Source organism: Pygocentrus nattereri, chromosome 28, assembly GCF_015220715.1.
Source record: "Pygocentrus nattereri isolate fPygNat1 chromosome 28, fPygNat1.pri, whole genome shotgun sequence".
Lineage (NCBI taxonomy): Eukaryota > Metazoa > Chordata > Actinopteri > Characiformes > Serrasalmidae > Pygocentrus > Pygocentrus nattereri.
This window is the reverse complement of record NC_051238.1, coordinates 6,198,267-6,214,881: the sequence shown is the minus strand read 5'-3', so window position 1 is coordinate 6,214,881 and position 16,615 is coordinate 6,198,267. Positions and strand designations below refer to the sequence as shown.

The window sequence follows — 16,615 nt, the reverse complement described above, 5'->3', positions numbered from 1 at the left end:
CATGTGGCGCCAAAATCACCCAGAGAGAACTTCTCCCTCTGCAATGTTTTCGGGGTTTCTCTAACGCTAGGGGGCGCTCCCGAGCGAGTCCAAAATGAACGGGTTGATATGGAGCATTTGAGCAAAATCCCAGTTTATAAACGCTGAAACATTTTAAATGTAAAAGGACGCGATCATTTCCTGAACACGGAACATCATAAAACGTTTTAACAGCGCTTTTATAGTTTTAAGAGCTTTTAAACTCGAGTTATAGGAGGTTAAATCAGCGCCTCATGTAGGGCCATGACGTCAGTGAGCGCCAACAGCCAATGAGCTGCTCCGCTCGCCCGTCAATCATCCCGCTCTCGCAGTAAAGCCCGCCCCCTGCTGCCCGAACCCGTGTGCTGTGGAGAAAAGGAGAAGAGCGGGTGGGTTTTATTCACTGTTTCGGTGAAACTCATCCGGCTGCTTCCTAAGATTAGAGGGAAGTTCTGGGAAAAAGTGATCAGAAACTGTTTTAACTGCTTTTTAGCCGCTGAGCTCCATTCACTCCCATTCATTGAGGACTCGCTCGCGGGCGCCCCCTGCTGATTGGCCGATTGGGGGTGGGGGGAGAACATAAACCGGCTCGGCCACAGATCTATATTTAAAAGAATACAGCGCCGCCTGCCGGTCAGTGTGAGCGCTGCAGCGCTGAGTCTCAGTTCACATCGTTGTAACAAATCCAGAATGAAGCTTTAACAGAAGTGAATTATCCTCATTTAAACTCTCAAACGGCTGATTCGCGTTTATGACCTACCGTTTCCCTAGAGCCTTTCCACCTCTTCCCTCTCTTCTCTCTTTCCCCCTCTTCCCTCTCTTCTCTCTTTCCCCCTCTTCCTTCCCTTCTCTCTTTCCCCCTCTTCCCTCTCTTCTCTCTTTCCCCCTCTTCCTTCCCTTCTCTCTTTCCCCCTCTTCCCTCCCTTCTTTCTTTCCTCCTCTTCCCTCCCTTCTCTCTTTCCCCCTCTTCCCTTCCTTCTCTCTTTCCCCCTCTTCCCTCCCTTCTCTCTTTCCCCCTCTTCCCTTCCTTCTCTCTTTCCCCCTCTTCCCTCCCTTCTCTCTTTCCCCCTCTTCCCTCCCTTCTCTCTTTCCACCTCTTCCCTCCCTTCTCTCTTTCCCTCTCTTCCCTCCCTTCTCTCTTTCCTCCTCTTCCCTCCCTTCTCTCTTTCCACCTCTTCCTTCCCTTCTCTCTTTCCCCCTCTTCCCTCCCTTCCCTCTTTCCACCTCTTCCCTTCCTTCTCTCTTTCCCCCTCTTCCCTCCCTTCTCTCTTTCCTCCTCTTCCCTCCCTTCTCTCTTTCCACCTCTTCCTTCCCTTCTCTCTTTCCCCCTCTTCCCTCCCTTCTCTCTTTCCACCTCTTCCCTTCCTTCTCTCTTTCCTCCTCTTCCCTCCCTTCTCTCTTTCCACCTCTTCCTTCCCTTCTCTCTTTCCCCCTCTTCCCTCCCTTCCCTCTTTCCACCTCTTCCCTTCCTTCTCTCTTTCCCCCTCTTCCCTCCCTTCTCTCTTTCCTCCTCTTCCCTCCCTTCTCTCTTTCCACCTCTTCCTTCCCTTCTCTCTTTCCCCCTCTTCCCTCCCTTCTCTCTTTCCACCTCTTCCCTTCCTTCTCTCTTTCCTCCTCTTCCCTCCCTTCTCTCTTTCCCCCTCTTCCCTTCCTTCTCTCTTTCCCCCTCTTCCCTCCCTTCTCTCTTTCCCCCTCTTCCCTTCCTTCTCTCTTTCCCCCTCTTCCCTCCCTTCTCTCTTTCCACCTCTTCCCTCCCTTCTCTCTTTCCCTCTCTTCCCTCCCTTCTCTCTTTCCTCCTCTTCCCTCCCTTCTCTCTTTCCACCTCTTCCTTCCCTTCTCTCTTTCCCCCTCTTCCCTCCCTTCCCTCTTTCCACCTCTTCCCTTCCTTCTCTCTTTCCCCCTCTTCCCTCCCTTCTCTCTTTCCTCCTCTTCCCTCCCTTCTCTCTTTCCACCTCTTCCCTCCCTTCTCTCTTTCCCCCTCTTCCCTCCCTTCTCTCTTTCCACCTCTTCCCTTCCTTCTCTCTTTCCTCCTCTTCCCTCCCTTCTCTCTTTCCACCTCTTCCTTCCCTTCTCTCTTTCCCCCTCTTCCCTCCCTTCCCTCTTTCCACCTCTTCCCTTCCTTCTCTCTTTCCCCCTCTTCCCTCCCTTCTCTCTTTCCTCCTCTTCCCTCCCTTCTCTCTTTCCACCTCTTCCCTCCCTTCTCTCTTTCCCCCTCTTCCCTCCCTTCCCTCTTTCCACCTCTTCCCTCCCTTCTCTCTTTCCACCTCTTCCCTTCCTTCTCTCTTTCCTCCTCTTCCCTCCCTTCTCTCTTTCCACCTCTTCCTTCCCTTCTCTCTTTCCCCCTCTTCCCTCCCTTCTCTCTTTCCACCTCTTCCCTTCCTTCTCTCTTTCCTCCTCTTCCCTCCCTTCTCTCTTTCCACCTCTTCCTTCCCTTCTCTCTTTCCCCCTCTTCCCTCCCTTCCCTCTTTCCACCTCTTCCCTTCCTTCTCTCTTTCCCCCTCTTCCCTCCCTTCTCTCTTTCCTCCTCTTCCCTCCCTTCTCTCTTTCCACCTCTTCCTTCCCTTCTCTCTTTCCCCCTCTTCCCTCCCTTCTCTCTTTCCACCTCTTCCCTTCCTTCTCTCTTTCCCCCTCTTCCCTCCCTTCTCTCTTTCCCCCTCTTCCCTCCCTTCTCTTTCCCCCTCTTCTCTCCCTTCTCTCTGTCCTCCTCTTCCCTCCCTTCTCTCTTTCCTCCTCTTCCCTCCTTTCTCTCTTTCCACCTCTTCCTTCCCTTCTCTCTGTCCTCTTCCCTCCCTTCTCTCTTCCCCCCTCTTCCCTCCCTTCTCTCTGTCCTTCTCTTCCCTCCCTTCTCTCTTTCCTCCTCTTCCCTTCCTTCTCTCTTTCCTCCTCTTCCCTTCCTTCTCTTTCCTCCTCTTCCCTCCCTTCTCTCTTTCCCCCTCTTCCCTCTCTTCTCTCTTTCCTCCTATTATCTCCTTTCTCTCTTTCCTCCTCTTCCCTCCCTTCTCTCTTTCCCCCTCTTCCCTCCCTTCTCTCTTTCCCCCTCTTCCCTCCCTTCTCTCTGTCCTCCTCTTCCCTCCCTTCTCTCTTTCCTCCTCTTCCCTCCTTTCTCTCTTTCCACCTCTTCCCTCCCTTCTCTCTGTCCTCCTCTTCCCTCCCTTCTCTCTTTCCCCCTCTTCCCTCCCTTCTCTCTTTCCTCCTCTTCCCTCCTTTCTCTCTTTCCACCTCTTCCCTCCCTTCTCTCTGTCCTCCTCTTCCCTCCCTTCTCTCTTTCCCCCTCTTCCCTCCCTTCTCTCTTTGCTCCTCTTCACTTCCTTCTCTCTTTCCTCCTCTTCCCTCCCTTCTCTCTGTCCTCCTCTTCCCTCCCTTCTCTCTTTCCCCCTCTTCCCTCTCTTCTCTCTTTCCTCCTCTTCTCTCCTTTCTGTCTTTCCTCCTCTTTCCTTCCTTCTTTCCTCCTCTTCCCTCCCTTCTCTCTTTCCTCCTCTTCCCTTCCTTCTCTTTCCTCCTCTTCCCCCCTTCTCTTTTTCCTCCTCTTCCCTCCCTTCTTTTCCTCCTCTTCCCTCCCTTCTCTCTTTCCTCCTCTTCCCTTCCTTCTCTCTTTCCTCCTCTTCCCTTCCTTCTCTCTTTCCTCCTCTTCCCTCCCTTCTCTCTTTCCCCCTCTTCCCTCCCTTCTCTCTGCCCTCCTCTTCCCTCCCTTCTCTCTTTCCTCCTCTTCCCTCCTTTCTCTCTTTCCACCTCTTCCCTCCCTTCTCTCTGTCCTCCTCTTCCCTCCCTTCTCTCTTTCCCCCTCTTCCCTCCCTTCTCTCTTTCCTCCTCTTCACTTCCTTCTCTCTTTCCTCCTCTTCCCTCCTCTTCCCTTCCTTCTCTCTTTCCTCCTCTTCCCTTCCTTCTCTTTCCTCCTCTTCCCTCCCTTCTCTCTTTCCCCCTCTTCCCTCTCTTCTCTCTTTCCTCCTCTTCTCTCCTTTCTCTCTTTCCTTCCTTCTTTCCTCCTCTTCCCTCCCTTCTTTTCCTCCTCTTCCCTCCCTTCTTTTCCTCCTCTTCCCTCCCTTCTCTCTTTCCTCCTCTTCCCTTCCTTCTCTTTCCTCCTCTTCCCTCCCTTCTCTCTTTCCCCCCTCTTCCCTCTCTTCTCTCTTTCCTCCTCTTCTCTCCTTTCTCTCTTTCCTTCCTTCTTTCCTCCTCTTCCCTCCCTTCTTTTCCTCCTCTTCCCTCCCTTCTCTCTTTCCTCCTCTTCCCTTCCCTTCTCTCTTTCCTCCTCTTCCCTTCCTTCTCTCTTTCCTCCTCTTCCCTCCCTTCTCTCTTTCCTCCTCTTCCCTTCCTTCTCTCTTTCCTCCTCTTCCCTTCCTTCTCTCTTTCTTCGTTTTCTTCCTGTGTCTTCTCCTTTCTTTCTTTCTTTCTTTCTTTCTTTTCCTTTTATCTCTTTCTTTCTTGTCTTTGGACTGAGTGACCCTCACCCAGTAACACGCGAGTATTTACTCTGTGGCGTTTCCGTCGAGTCAGCGGTTTATTTGAACGGTGCTGAATTCATGAATTCCGGTTTTATTTCGAGCTGTTTACTTTCCCGCTGAATGAAACAATGACGAGGCGGCCACAGTCAATCCTGTATGTGGGCTGATTCCGCCCCCTGCTGGTCATAATCAGTCAGTACAGCAGGAGCTGAATCTCAAGCATTGAGAGGCCGGTTAGGGTCACTCTGAAAGGACACGATGTTAAAGATCCCTGATTAACCCGTTCATGACCAGCAACTACATTCGGTATGACAGGAAAAGTGACTCAGAACTTCTGACTGACTGATCAAAAGCTGGTGACATCCTGTATAAATAAAAATAATGTGTGGTCACGCCTTATTAACATGGGGGAATGAGATCCTAATGCATGGCCACGACTTAGTAAGGCGTGGAAATGTGATTACTAAGTCGTGGCTATGACTTAGTAAGGCGTGGGAACATGATCACAGCTTACGAAATCGTGGCCACGTATTAGGATCTCATTCCCACGCCGTACTAAGTTGTGGCCACGACTTATTTTTATTTGTACAAGATGTCACCACAGGGGCTCCGTATGATGATCTTCTATTGTTGTGTGGCGTGGTGGGTAGCGCTGTCGCCTCACGGCCAGGCGACCGGGGTCCTCTCTGTGTGGAGTTTGCTTGTTCTCCCCGTGTCTGTTTGGGTTTCCCCCGGGTTCTCCGGTTTCCTCCCACAGTCCAAAGACATGCAGTCAGGCCAACTGGACATGCTGAATTGCCCCTGGGTGTTAATGTGTTTGTCTGTCTGTCTGCCCTGCGATGGACAGGCGTCCTGTCCAGGGTGTATCCTCCCTTCCGCCTGATGACAGCTGGGATGGGCTCCAGCACCCCCCTCAACCCAGAAGGAGAAGCAGCTTAGAAAGTGTGTGTGTCTGTGTATGTCTGTGTGTGTGTGTCTGTGTGTGTGTGTGTGTCTGTGTATGTGTGTGTGTGTGTCTGTATGTGTGTGTGTGTCTGTGTATGTCTGTGTGTGTATGTGTGTGTGTGTCTGTGTGTGTGTCTGTGTGTGTATGTGTGTCTGTGTGTGTGTCTGTGTATGTCTGTGTATGTGTGTGTGTATGTCTGTGTGTGTGTGTGTCTGTGTATGTCTGTGTGTGTATGTGTGTGTGTGTCTGTGTGTGTGTCTGTGTATGTCTGTGTGTGTGTGTGTCTGTGTGTGTCTGTATGTGTGTATGTGTCTGTGTGTGTGTGTGTGTGTGTGTATGTCTGTGTATGTCTGTGTGTGTATGTGTGTGTGTGTCTGTGTATGTCTGTGTGTGTGTGTGTGTGTTTTATGGAGGCAGAATCTAACCTCTAAATTCACACTTGTGAAAATAACACACACTACCATAACAAATAACTTCACTTTTTTAGTGAAGTTTAAATACATATGAGTATAAAAAACTATTCAAAACATGCTGTCTCACATCTTCACATCACTACTGAAACACAGTTTTACTCTGTAGGCGGAGCCCTATTTTAGCCACGCCTGTGCATTTTAGCGCAGCATCCCTGTCCCTCGTGGCCACATGGTGAGCAGTTAGATCCCGTTGTTTTGAAGTAAATGTGTCGTAAAGTCTGAAAATCAGTGTAGATCATTATGAATTATCACTACTGAAACACGTTTTTCTTCAATTAAGTACTTTTTTGTGCTTTAATGAAAGATATTATGATTTTATGTGTAAACAGATGCTCAAAGCTGGGTTTGCTAGTCATGTAATGCAAAAAATGGCATCTTGTCCAGCAAAAATATCTTAAATCAGCTCAGTTAAGTATTATTTGACTTGTTTCTAGACATTTTGACCAGATGCCATTCTTTGCCGTGTGTACTGGTTGAGTTCTGATCAAAGTGAGCTCAAATTTTCCCTAACAAGGCCGTCACTGCTGAACCATTTGGTGCAGTTCTGGTTCTGCTATGACTGTTATTCGGTGGTGAGAGGAAGGAAGGATCACTCATTTGTTTTAATGACGTAATGATTAAACAGAATTACTTGGGCACTCAAAGCAAAAGGGCTTTAGTTTAAAGTGAAAGTGAGTTAACCTCTTATGCTCCAGGGGATATTTTGGTTTGTCTGTCTGAATTCACACGACCAGATCGTAAGGCAGATTATTCACCAACTGCATTAAATAAATGCTCATTTTAACTGTATTTATTTATTTATTTGTTGTAAAATCTTCCCTCAAATGAACAGAACGTGTGTTTTATGATCTCCACATATCACTACATGCTTACAATTCACTGCTGAGAGCCAAAAATCTCCAACGCTCTTTGTGTTATTTTCTAAAAGTGATGTTTCCAGAGCAGATCACTGAAGAGACGCCGTCTGTTTATAGTTTAGAGCCCAGATTTGGGGGAAAAACGGGTCGACTTTCAGTAGAAAAACAAACAAAGTTCAGCTTCTTTTATTATAAGGGTTTAAAATCACATCACCGTCTATTAGACTGGAGAGAAGAGCTGCAGCCTCACACGACGCCCAGCTTCTGAATGGAGCTTATGAAATATGAACGTTATGAAGAACATGTGCGTTTTGGAACCACCGGTGGTCTCAAGGAGTCTGAAATGTGTTCAGTAAAATCATTGCATCCAAAGTCAGTTTAATCCCAGATGGTCCACACAGCCTCCTGCTGCCAGTGCAGCTCTACGTGCAGCCTTTCCTTTCAGTGTAATCACAGACATGGATAAACTAGCCTAAACCACACAGCAGGAAAAGAACTGTTAGTTCAAAAATAGTCAGGAAAGCACAAATTCATCAAAATCTCACTGAACCCCATGTAAAATGTAGTTATATGGCCTCGTTAATGACATATTTTCCAACTGTCTCATCAAATTACTATCAGAAACCACTCAAATACATATATAATTAATAATTAATGAGCGTAAACTTCCGGAATGCTTTTCTCAAAAGGACCCAGACGGAAAACACCTCTCCTGAAAGGAAACTATTGTTTCGTTTTTATGGACAATTTTATGGAAATGCACTGCATCTGAAGGGGACCTCCACCAATTTTCCAATTTTTTTTCCGATGGGCTCTATCAGGAACAGCTAATTATAGAGAAACTTACCGGCTTAGATTCCCTACCGTGGTGGTGATAGGAAGCGCATGTGTCTTCTGAGTTCTTCTGTTACATGTGTAACGCTGATTAATGATACAATAGTGGAAAATTCAGAAAAGAATATATTTCTTTGGGCACTACTTCACATTAAAACCCCCTGCATGTGCTTGTCCGCCCTTGTTGGACTAAATTAAAAAACGTTTTTGCTTGAACTCTTATATCATAACTATAGCAACGTAATGTCTCAGGCATCAGGCAGTGCATTCGTAAACATTTCATGTAACAGCTTTCTGTGAGGGAGCTTTTCCAGATGTCAGTCTTTGGGTGTCTGGCTGCCATCACTACCCATGTGGAACAATTCAGACTTGGTAAGTTTCTCAAGAAAGCTTTTCACATCAAACCACTTTGAATGAGCAATTATGTCTTAACAAGGTAAAAATGCTGGAATTTCAAAAACATGGTGGAATTCCCCTTTAACTGTCAGGTCCATGAGTAAAGAACAGAGAGAGAATGTGTGTGTATATACATAGCTACTTTTACCCTGTTCTTCAGTGGTCAGGACCCCCCATGGACCCTCACAGAGCAGGTGCTATTTGGGTGGTGGATCATTCTCTGCACTGCTGTAACACTGATGTGGTGGTGGTGTGTTAGTGTGTTGTGCTGGTCTGAGTGGATCAGACACAGCAGTGCTGCTGGAGTTTTTAAACACTGTGTCCACTCACTGTCCACTCTATTAGACTCTCCTACCCTGTCAGTCCACCTTGTAGATGTAAAGTCAGAGACGACAGCTCATCTGCTGCTGCATGGTTTGTGTTGGTCATCCTCTAGTCTTTCATCAGGGGTCACAGGACGCTGCCCACAGGACACTGTTGGCTGGATATTTCTGGTTGGTGGACTGTTCTCAGTCCAGCAGCGACACTGAGGTGTTTAAAAACTCCAGCAGCACTGCTGTGTCTGATCCACTCAGACCAGCACAACACAAACTAACACACCACACCACCACCACATGGTTACTGTGTTACTGCAGTGCTGAGAATGATCCACCACCCAAATAGTACGTGCTCTGTGAGGGTCCATGGGGGTCCTGACCACTGAAGAACAGGGTAACAGAGTATCAGAGAAACAGATGGACTACAGTCTGTAACTGTAGAACTACACAGTGCAGCTATACAGTAAGTATGTATATACTTATATATACTTTGGCATAGAACCTTTTCGTGCTTCAAATGTTCTTTGCATGGTGTTATGATTTTTATATATTTATGTGTGTGTGTGTGTCAGTGTGTGTGTTTGTGTGTGTGAGTGTGTCTGTGTGAGTCTGTCTGTGTGTGTCTGAGTGTGTGTATATGTGTGTTTGTGTATGTGTGTGTCTGTGTGTGTGTATATGTGTGTTTGTGTGTGTCTGTGTGTGTGTGTATATGTGTGTTTGTGTATGTGTGTGTCTGTGTCTCTGTGTGTATATGTGTGTTTGTGTATGTGTGTGTCTGTATATGTGTGTTTGTGTATGTCTGTGTGTGTATATGTGTGTTTGTGTCTGTGTGTGTATGTGTGTATATGTGTGTTTGTGTCTGTGTGTGTATGTGTGTGTGTATGTGTGTTTGTGTATGTGTGTGTCTGTGTGTGTATATGTGTGTTTGTGTCTGTGTGTGTATGTATGTGTGTATATGTGTGTTTGTGTATGTGTGTGTCTGTGTGTGTATGTGTCTGTGTGTGTATGTGTGTGTCAGTGTGTGTGTTTGTGTGTGTGAGTCTGTCTGTGTGTGTCTGAGTGTGTGTATATGTGTGTGTCTGTGTGTGTATATGTGTGTTTGTGTCTGTGTGTGTATGTATGTGTGTATATGTGTGTTTGTGTATGTGTGTGTCTGTGTGTGTTTATGTGTGTGTGTGTGTCTGTGTATGTGTATATGTATGTGTGTGTGTATATGTGTGTGTATGTGTGTGTCTGTGTGTGTATGTCTGTCTGTGTGTGTATGTGTGTATATATGTGTGTATATGTGTGTTTGTGTATGTGTGTGTATATGTGTTTGTGTATGTGTGTGTCTGTGTATGTGTATATGTATGTGTGTGTATATGTGTGTTTGTGTATGTGTGTGTGTGTATGTCTGTGTGTGTGTGTGTGTGTGTATGTCTGTCTGTGTGTGTGTGTATGTGTGTGTCTGTGTGTATATGTGTGTGTATGTGTATATGTGTGTGTCTGTGTGTGTATGTGTATATATGTGTGTATATGTGTGTTTGTGTATGTGTGTGTATATGTGTTTGTGTATGTGTGTGTCTGTGTGCATGTGTGTATATGTGTGTGTGTGTGTGTCTGTTTATTTATGTAATACTCTTTTTTGCGCTTAGCTCATGGACATATATGGACACATGCTCAATATATACAGCCATATCACACTAGATCATGGTAAATATGACGTGCCAGCCCAAGTCTTGCATTGTCATATTCATGTTTTCGACATTTATGCGGTTTCATTCGTTGTTATAAACTTATGCGTCACACAAACTCGTCAAACTGTCCACAGCCGGAGCGGGAGACCAGCCCGGGCTGGCGCGCAGCTGAGGCGGTCTTTGCAGCGGGAACTTAAAGCCCAACCGGAGAAAGAGCGGTAACAGAACACGGTGGGCGGGGGTTCGCGTTAGCCCCGCCCCCGCTGCCTCTAAGAACCCTGACGTAGGCAGCAGGAGCGGGTAGCAACAGTTGCCTCGAGACCCCCGGCCGGCGCGCCATAGTGACTGTAGTCGTGGAGACAGTTTCTTACCAACGAGAGCAACACTCAGCAACAACATCAGCAGCAGCGGAGAGAGTGGGAGAGAGAGAGAAAGACAGAGTGAGAGAGAGAGAGAGAGGGGAAAAGACAGCAGATCGTACTAAACACAAGGTGAATATTCATTTTTACTGGTTAGAAAAGACCGATTTGTGCTCTGTTGGTTATTGAGTGTGGTTTTTTCCTTCGACCGAACTCTTCGCTAGCTTTCTCAACTGTTCTCGTCAGTTTAACGGTCACTTGTGGCTAAAATAGTACCACAGCGCTGTTTGCTCGCAGTCTAGATCGATTAAAACCCCCTCGGTCGTCCGAGTTAACGCTCGTTTACTCGTGGGGATGTGTCGGGGTTCGAGCTAGTGAACTTACGGTGGATGTTCGCTAACGCTAGCTAGCGCGCTAGGAGCGCTAACGTTAACCAAACCGAGCTGAAACTTCAGAATGAGCAGCTTTATAGACGCCAGCGTCTTGTTCGAATTCTGCCGTTCCACCTTAAATGGTGGAGCAGTTAAGCTAACGTTGAACTCAGTAAGCTGGCGAATAGGAAGCCAACTGAAGCGTTTTATATCGAACCTGCAGCTGGCGATACTGCGCTCGACGTTAGTTGATCTCAGTTTCTCGTTTCTTTCTACGGTTTCCAGTGGCTTTAATCCGTAGTGCGCTTTGTTAGGAGTAGTACTCGCATCTACTGGACGCCGAACTCGCACCGCCCCGGCGCCGTTTGGTTTTTCTTCCCAGGTAGCTCAGTCGGTAGCGCACTGGACTCGCAACCCGAGAGTCGCGGGTTCGAGCCCGGCAGACGTGATGCAGTTAGCTTGCTAGTGAAGTTTACACTGCGTTTCACGTTTTGTTGGTTTTCTATGTCGAGGCAAATGCTCGCTTGGACGAATTTCAAGCAGCCATAAGTCACCACAGTGCTCCGTTCAGGCTAGAGCGAAGAGCCTTCCTCAGCTCGGACGGAGGCAACAGGTTGTTGAAGCCAGGCTGAATCTGCGCAGTAGCCGCAGCAGTCAGGAGAAAACTCAGAAACTGTGGGCTTTGCATTTCAACCTGTCGAAATGTGTCTAGTGTCATTAACCGAAAGAGTTTGGTTTTTCGGCTCAACTAGGATCCTCATCAGTGCATCGTGGAGCAGCGGCAGCAGAAGGCAAATGTAAGGTGACCAGCCAAAAGTAACGGTCTTAGTGCTGTTTACGTAGAAACTGCAGTAAAATTCGTTTGCCAGGCTTCATTTTCTGTTGTCAAAGGGCCGTTCCACCGAATTCTCAGAATTTCTGCTTAAATCAGTGGTTGAGATGTAAGCAAAGTCAGAGTGGTTTGATCTAACACGGTTCATTTATAGAGAAACTTACTGACTCATATGTTTTATTTACTGTCCTAAACCACCAGTTAACCTGCCTGTGTCTTCTGAGCTTCTGTACGTAGTGATGATGATGGTAAAATAGTGCTAAATCTGGGGAAAAAAGTTTTTGCTTTAGTATACCCTTCATGTATCCCTCCACCATGAACAGAGAAAAATAAACCGATCATGCTTTAGGCCAAAGTTTTAGCCCAAAAATACCATTAAACCACGTCTCAGACACTGAGAATTCATAACCGTGTCATTTCATAACTTTCTGTGAGGGAGGACGTCTGGTTCCCATCACCACCACTGTGAGCAAACCCGACTCCAAAATTTCTCTAGAACGAAGTGTTTTACACAATGACTTTGTTCAGATCAGCACTGTTTCGTTGTGGAATTGTTGGAAAAGCATTGCGGTTCCATGTGATCAGACTGATTTATCCTTGAAAAAGGTGCAAAAATTAATTTAGACTAAAATGCATTTGTAAAAAATTATAGTGGTTAAAAAGTGCCTGCATTTAAAGGAGCCTAACATGTTTCCCGTTTGATAAAATCACAGTAACCTGTAGCTCAGCAGAGAGCAGGTCCCAATAATGGCTTATTTTAGTATAAAAGACTCTTGCCGTCTTCCATATTCAATCTTTTACACTAACTGTTGTGGATGTCATGCTTAGTTTTGGCTTATTGCTGTATACACATCCTGCAAAAGGTAGCTGAGTGAGCTCTTACGGTGGGGAATTAACACCAAGAGCATTCAAACGTATAGGAGTCTGAGGTTATTCAACACTGCTAATCCAGCCCTGTTAGTTCATCAGTATAGGTGGTAGTTGAACACCATGGGAGTTGCCGTATGTCCTTTTTCTTGTATATAACCAGGTGTAGCTGTGTATATAATTTACAGTAGCCTAACTGCCGCATATGTACAATAGCAGGCGTCGCCCGTGACAATTCTTCAGTAATAATTGTAGCTGATTCTGACCAGTGATGCCAGTGTAAATTAAATTACGCATTATGCTCTGCATTCAGATCTGACAAGCGCAGGGGAGCTGTTCGCCGGGCGCTGACGGCCCTGACAACGACTCGACTCCTCTCATTGGAACCGGCTGTCATTTTTTTGGCGGGTAGCAGGCGCGTCGCCGTGGCGATGTTACACCTGCGCGGCGGAGAGCGGCTTAATGAGCCGCTCTTCATGACAATGGTCCACGGACCAGGTGTCGGCCGGCGCTCGCCTCTGCCTGGCTATTGATCTCTCTTTAGCCGCGAGTGGCCATGTCTCTGAAAGCCGGGCTGATAATGAGGGTAATTGGCACACAGAGAGGGAGGGAAAGAGAGAGAGAGATGGGGCTGATGCAACACGTTGCCCACTCTGACTGGCAGCCCGCTAATCACATTACGACGGTCCTGATCAGTTGGCGCATTAGCACCCGCTCTGATTCCGCTTGTTAAGGAGCGGGCTCGGCCTGTCAGAGCGAGCGCTGGGGTGTGGAGCCTGGCAGAGCGGCGGCGTCCTCCCGAGAGCCGCTGATGGGGAGGGGGGGGTCTAGCGGGTGTCCCTTTTAGACGTGAATTGTCAGGTGCGGCGGTGATTTCTGGACTGCTGGAGCAGAAAACCTCCGCTAACAATCTTTACCGAGCGACAAGGGTCTCCTAAGACCAGGATCTGGTGGCTGGGTAATGAAATATGTTGTCACAGGTGCATTTCCAGGCAGGATCCGTCTTCCCTGTCGAGGACTGAATGATTCATATAATTGGGGTTAATTATTGATGGGGCCAGACGCCTTCTTCCTGGCCAATGTAACGTCCAGTTAGTCAGAGAAATAGGCCCTGACCTTAAAATGTGTCAGTTTTCTCGGCGAGCCTGAAACTTATGCGGCCGTGCTGATAGTTTGCCTTGTTCTAGCTCGGTTCGTGCGGTCAATCAGCCTCACGTTCTGTAAATCTCCGCCTCAAATTATATACTTCATTCAAAAATATACCCGTTCCGCCACAATGCGGCATGTCCGATCTCAAGTCTCTGAAATGAAACGGAGTAACACGCCGCAGATGCGTAGATAATTACAGGGTTGTAATTGTTCGGATATCTGAAGAAGGGATTAGTGTAAAGCTGTGGGCAAATTCAAAACCATTTGTTCGCTTGTTTTGACAAAGCCCTCCGATTCGGCCCGAGCTTGAATCAGGCTTTTAATTCGGTCACACACACCCTCCATAAAGAAAATAAAGGAACGGGAGTGAAACTCCACGCCAGCCAAAAGCTGAGCAGCTGGCGTGTTTACATGGCAACTTGATACACAAATACAGGCTGAGTAACGGAAAGAGAGCGCCGGCCTCGGGGCTTTAGCCTCAAGCTTTCAGAAGCGAGTCGTTTTTACAGTGTTTTTATTGGTTTTTTATCTCTGATGGTGGTAGTGGAGTGGTGGGGCTTTGGCTTCAGGAGGCAGGTCACAGGGCCAAAGGTGGAAGGAGGAGAATGTAGGTGTGGAGGGAGAATTTAGCTCCAGTTCTCTGCTCCAGCCTGAAGGCCTCGCACTTGCAAGTGAAATTTCGCATGTGTAAATGCTTTCATTTAAACGGAGCAATGAGCAGCTTCGCCTCGCCAACTGTGGTGTACAGTCTGGACACGGTTTGACCACTAGCCATGCTCTGAAGGGACGAGGCTTCTTAAAGCAGCAGTAACTGTCCAACAGGGAACGCTACTGTAACTAGTCTCTAAGCGAAAGCCTACATGATACACGTTAGGCACGGAATATATTTTGGAATATTTTCTTTAATTTTTGTGTTGCTGTTTATGGTAGGTGGCTAACTGCGATGTTAGCTCCTTGGCTAACTGCACTTGCACACATCGCCCACTGTCATCAACCTGGTTGGCTATCTCTATATTATTGCTACAGATCAGTACTGTGAGGTCGTAAGCGTGTAAGTATTGGTTATAATTATGATCACATTTGGTTTTTTTTGTGTTATGGTTAGCGAGTTAGCAAGCTTGCTAACTGCACCGAAACAATTTTTTTGTTGCTTTTCTTTTCAGACCAGCCTGTGGAAGTTCAAGGCAGTATGGACTGTAAATGTGTATTCTGTTTCTTAAGCTTTTATCATTTCTAGTAATAACAACTAATCTATATATATGTATATGTATGTAAGTATCACTGCTGTTGGAAGAAACCCTTTTATCTCCATTTTTCAGTTTTTGACATCATTTGAAAATGCCTGTTCCCCTTTACAATGATTTTAAATTTCAGGATGAATGGACCAAAAGAAATGACCCAAAATGACTTCTGGTTCCATTGACTTGCATTAAAAATAAAGTCTCTTTTTTCCTTCTCCTGTGAAGTTACCGCTTTGGAGATACGAGGTTTTCTTATATATAAAATCTCGCTGTTGTTGGAATGAAAGCTTGTATCTCCTAAATGATAACTTTACAGAACAAAACAAACTTTCTTTTTAATGTAAGTCAATGGAGCCAGACTTTTCCCAAGTTGTTCTGGGCCGTTTCTTTGGTCCGTTCATAGTGAAATTAACCCACAATGTAAAGAGAAACAGACGTTTTCAAAATATGTCAAAAATGACAAAAATGGAAATGTGAGTTTTTCTTCCAGCTGCAGCAAAAATGTACCTTTATAGCATTATAATACAAATTATCTAAAAAAAAACATGAAAATGACAGAAATGGAGCTAGGCAGGTTTTGTTTTTGACAGTGACGATATATTCCTTTGCAGACTCCTGCAGGATTTCGTTTCCTAAGTCATTCTGAATGAGATGTGTTTATTTTATACGCTAAATAATGGGCAAATTTCCATAATAGGCAAAAATATGTTCTCCTGCATGTTAAGACGTCTCCAACTAGCCGACGCTCCGTGTGAACACTTTGTAGCGCGGGAAGCTCGTAATCACCTAATATTTATAAGTCAGTGAACGTAGTGGCTCAACAGCTGCTGCAGCCGCCCGTGCTTCGCCTCCGCTCTCTTTATAACAGCGCGGTATCACTGGCGAGAGGGTTTTATGGAGACTGATGCACCGTTTCTCACGAGCCGAAGAATCCCTGGCTTGAACGTCATGTGCTTTCAGGGTCATGTGATAACTTATGCTGAGCGCCCCCTGGTGGATGTCGGAGATGACTTTACTGAAGTTATTTATCTTCTTACTTCTTTTGCAATATAATGTGCCTTTTAAACACTGTGTTTAAAACTCAAGGAACGATGTGACGCAGAAACAAAGGCAGGAAAAAGCGAATTTGATATCCGATCCCGTCTGACGGTCCGACAGCCAGGTCAGTCATTTACAGGATCGCTGGCCATAGCACCCAAAGAATAAAACTCCCAGTTGAATAATTCAGTACAACTGAATGGCCCAGTTATTCCATTTGGACCCTGTGCAAAGGTAACATCTAAGCAATGAGCAGCAGCCTGCAGCCTCCACTTTGAGCTTGGCATGCCCTCTCAGCTGCTCACCAACACAAATACGTGTTAGGGAGCAGTACAGTAGCTGGCTATTGATGTGGCCTGTGGCCATGCTTATGCATGAGCGGTCCGCACCTGTGGACGCCACGTTGAACTTTACTTGACCGCCCTGGTTCTGGATTCTGCACAAAATGTCCAAAAGTTTGTAGACACCTGCTCATATGTTTCTTCTGACAAAGTATGCAACAGCCTCTGCGCTTCTGGCACTAGAGTGTGAAACATTGTGGTGAGGGTTTGATTGCATTCAGCCGCAAGAGCATTGGACAGAGCTCCACCACCCCAGAGAGTGCATTTCCACAGCTCCTCCGCCCGACGCAGGGGGGCTTTATACCCCTCTAGCTGACTGTAGGCATCCAATTATATTCGTCAAGGCTTTTCTGTGGAGACTGTACAAGGCTGTGTGAGCAACAGGTGCTGTAATGAAGTAGCTGAATTCACTGATAAGACGTCGTGCCTGGATACGTTTGTGGTATATCTACCCAGGACGC

At 46.6% G+C, this 16,615-nt stretch overlaps 1 protein-coding gene across 3 annotated transcripts in view; it reads left to right on the top strand.

The window, feature by feature from the left end:
* Positions 1-10,247: 10,247 nt before the first annotated feature.
* rfx2 (regulatory factor X, 2 (influences HLA class II expression)) overlaps positions 10,248-16,615 on the top strand; it is a 56,189-nt gene continuing 49,821 nt past the window's right edge. Inside the window, exon 1 of one of the 3 annotated variants that reach the window (XM_037535680.1) lies at positions 10,248-10,447. The gene's annotated coding sequence lies outside the window, so the exon portion shown is untranslated. Of the gene's footprint in view, positions 10,448-10,574; positions 11,484-14,563; positions 14,586-16,615 lie in introns of those variants that run through there. The other 2 variants (XM_037535681.1, XM_037535682.1) reach the window with 2 other exon arrangements.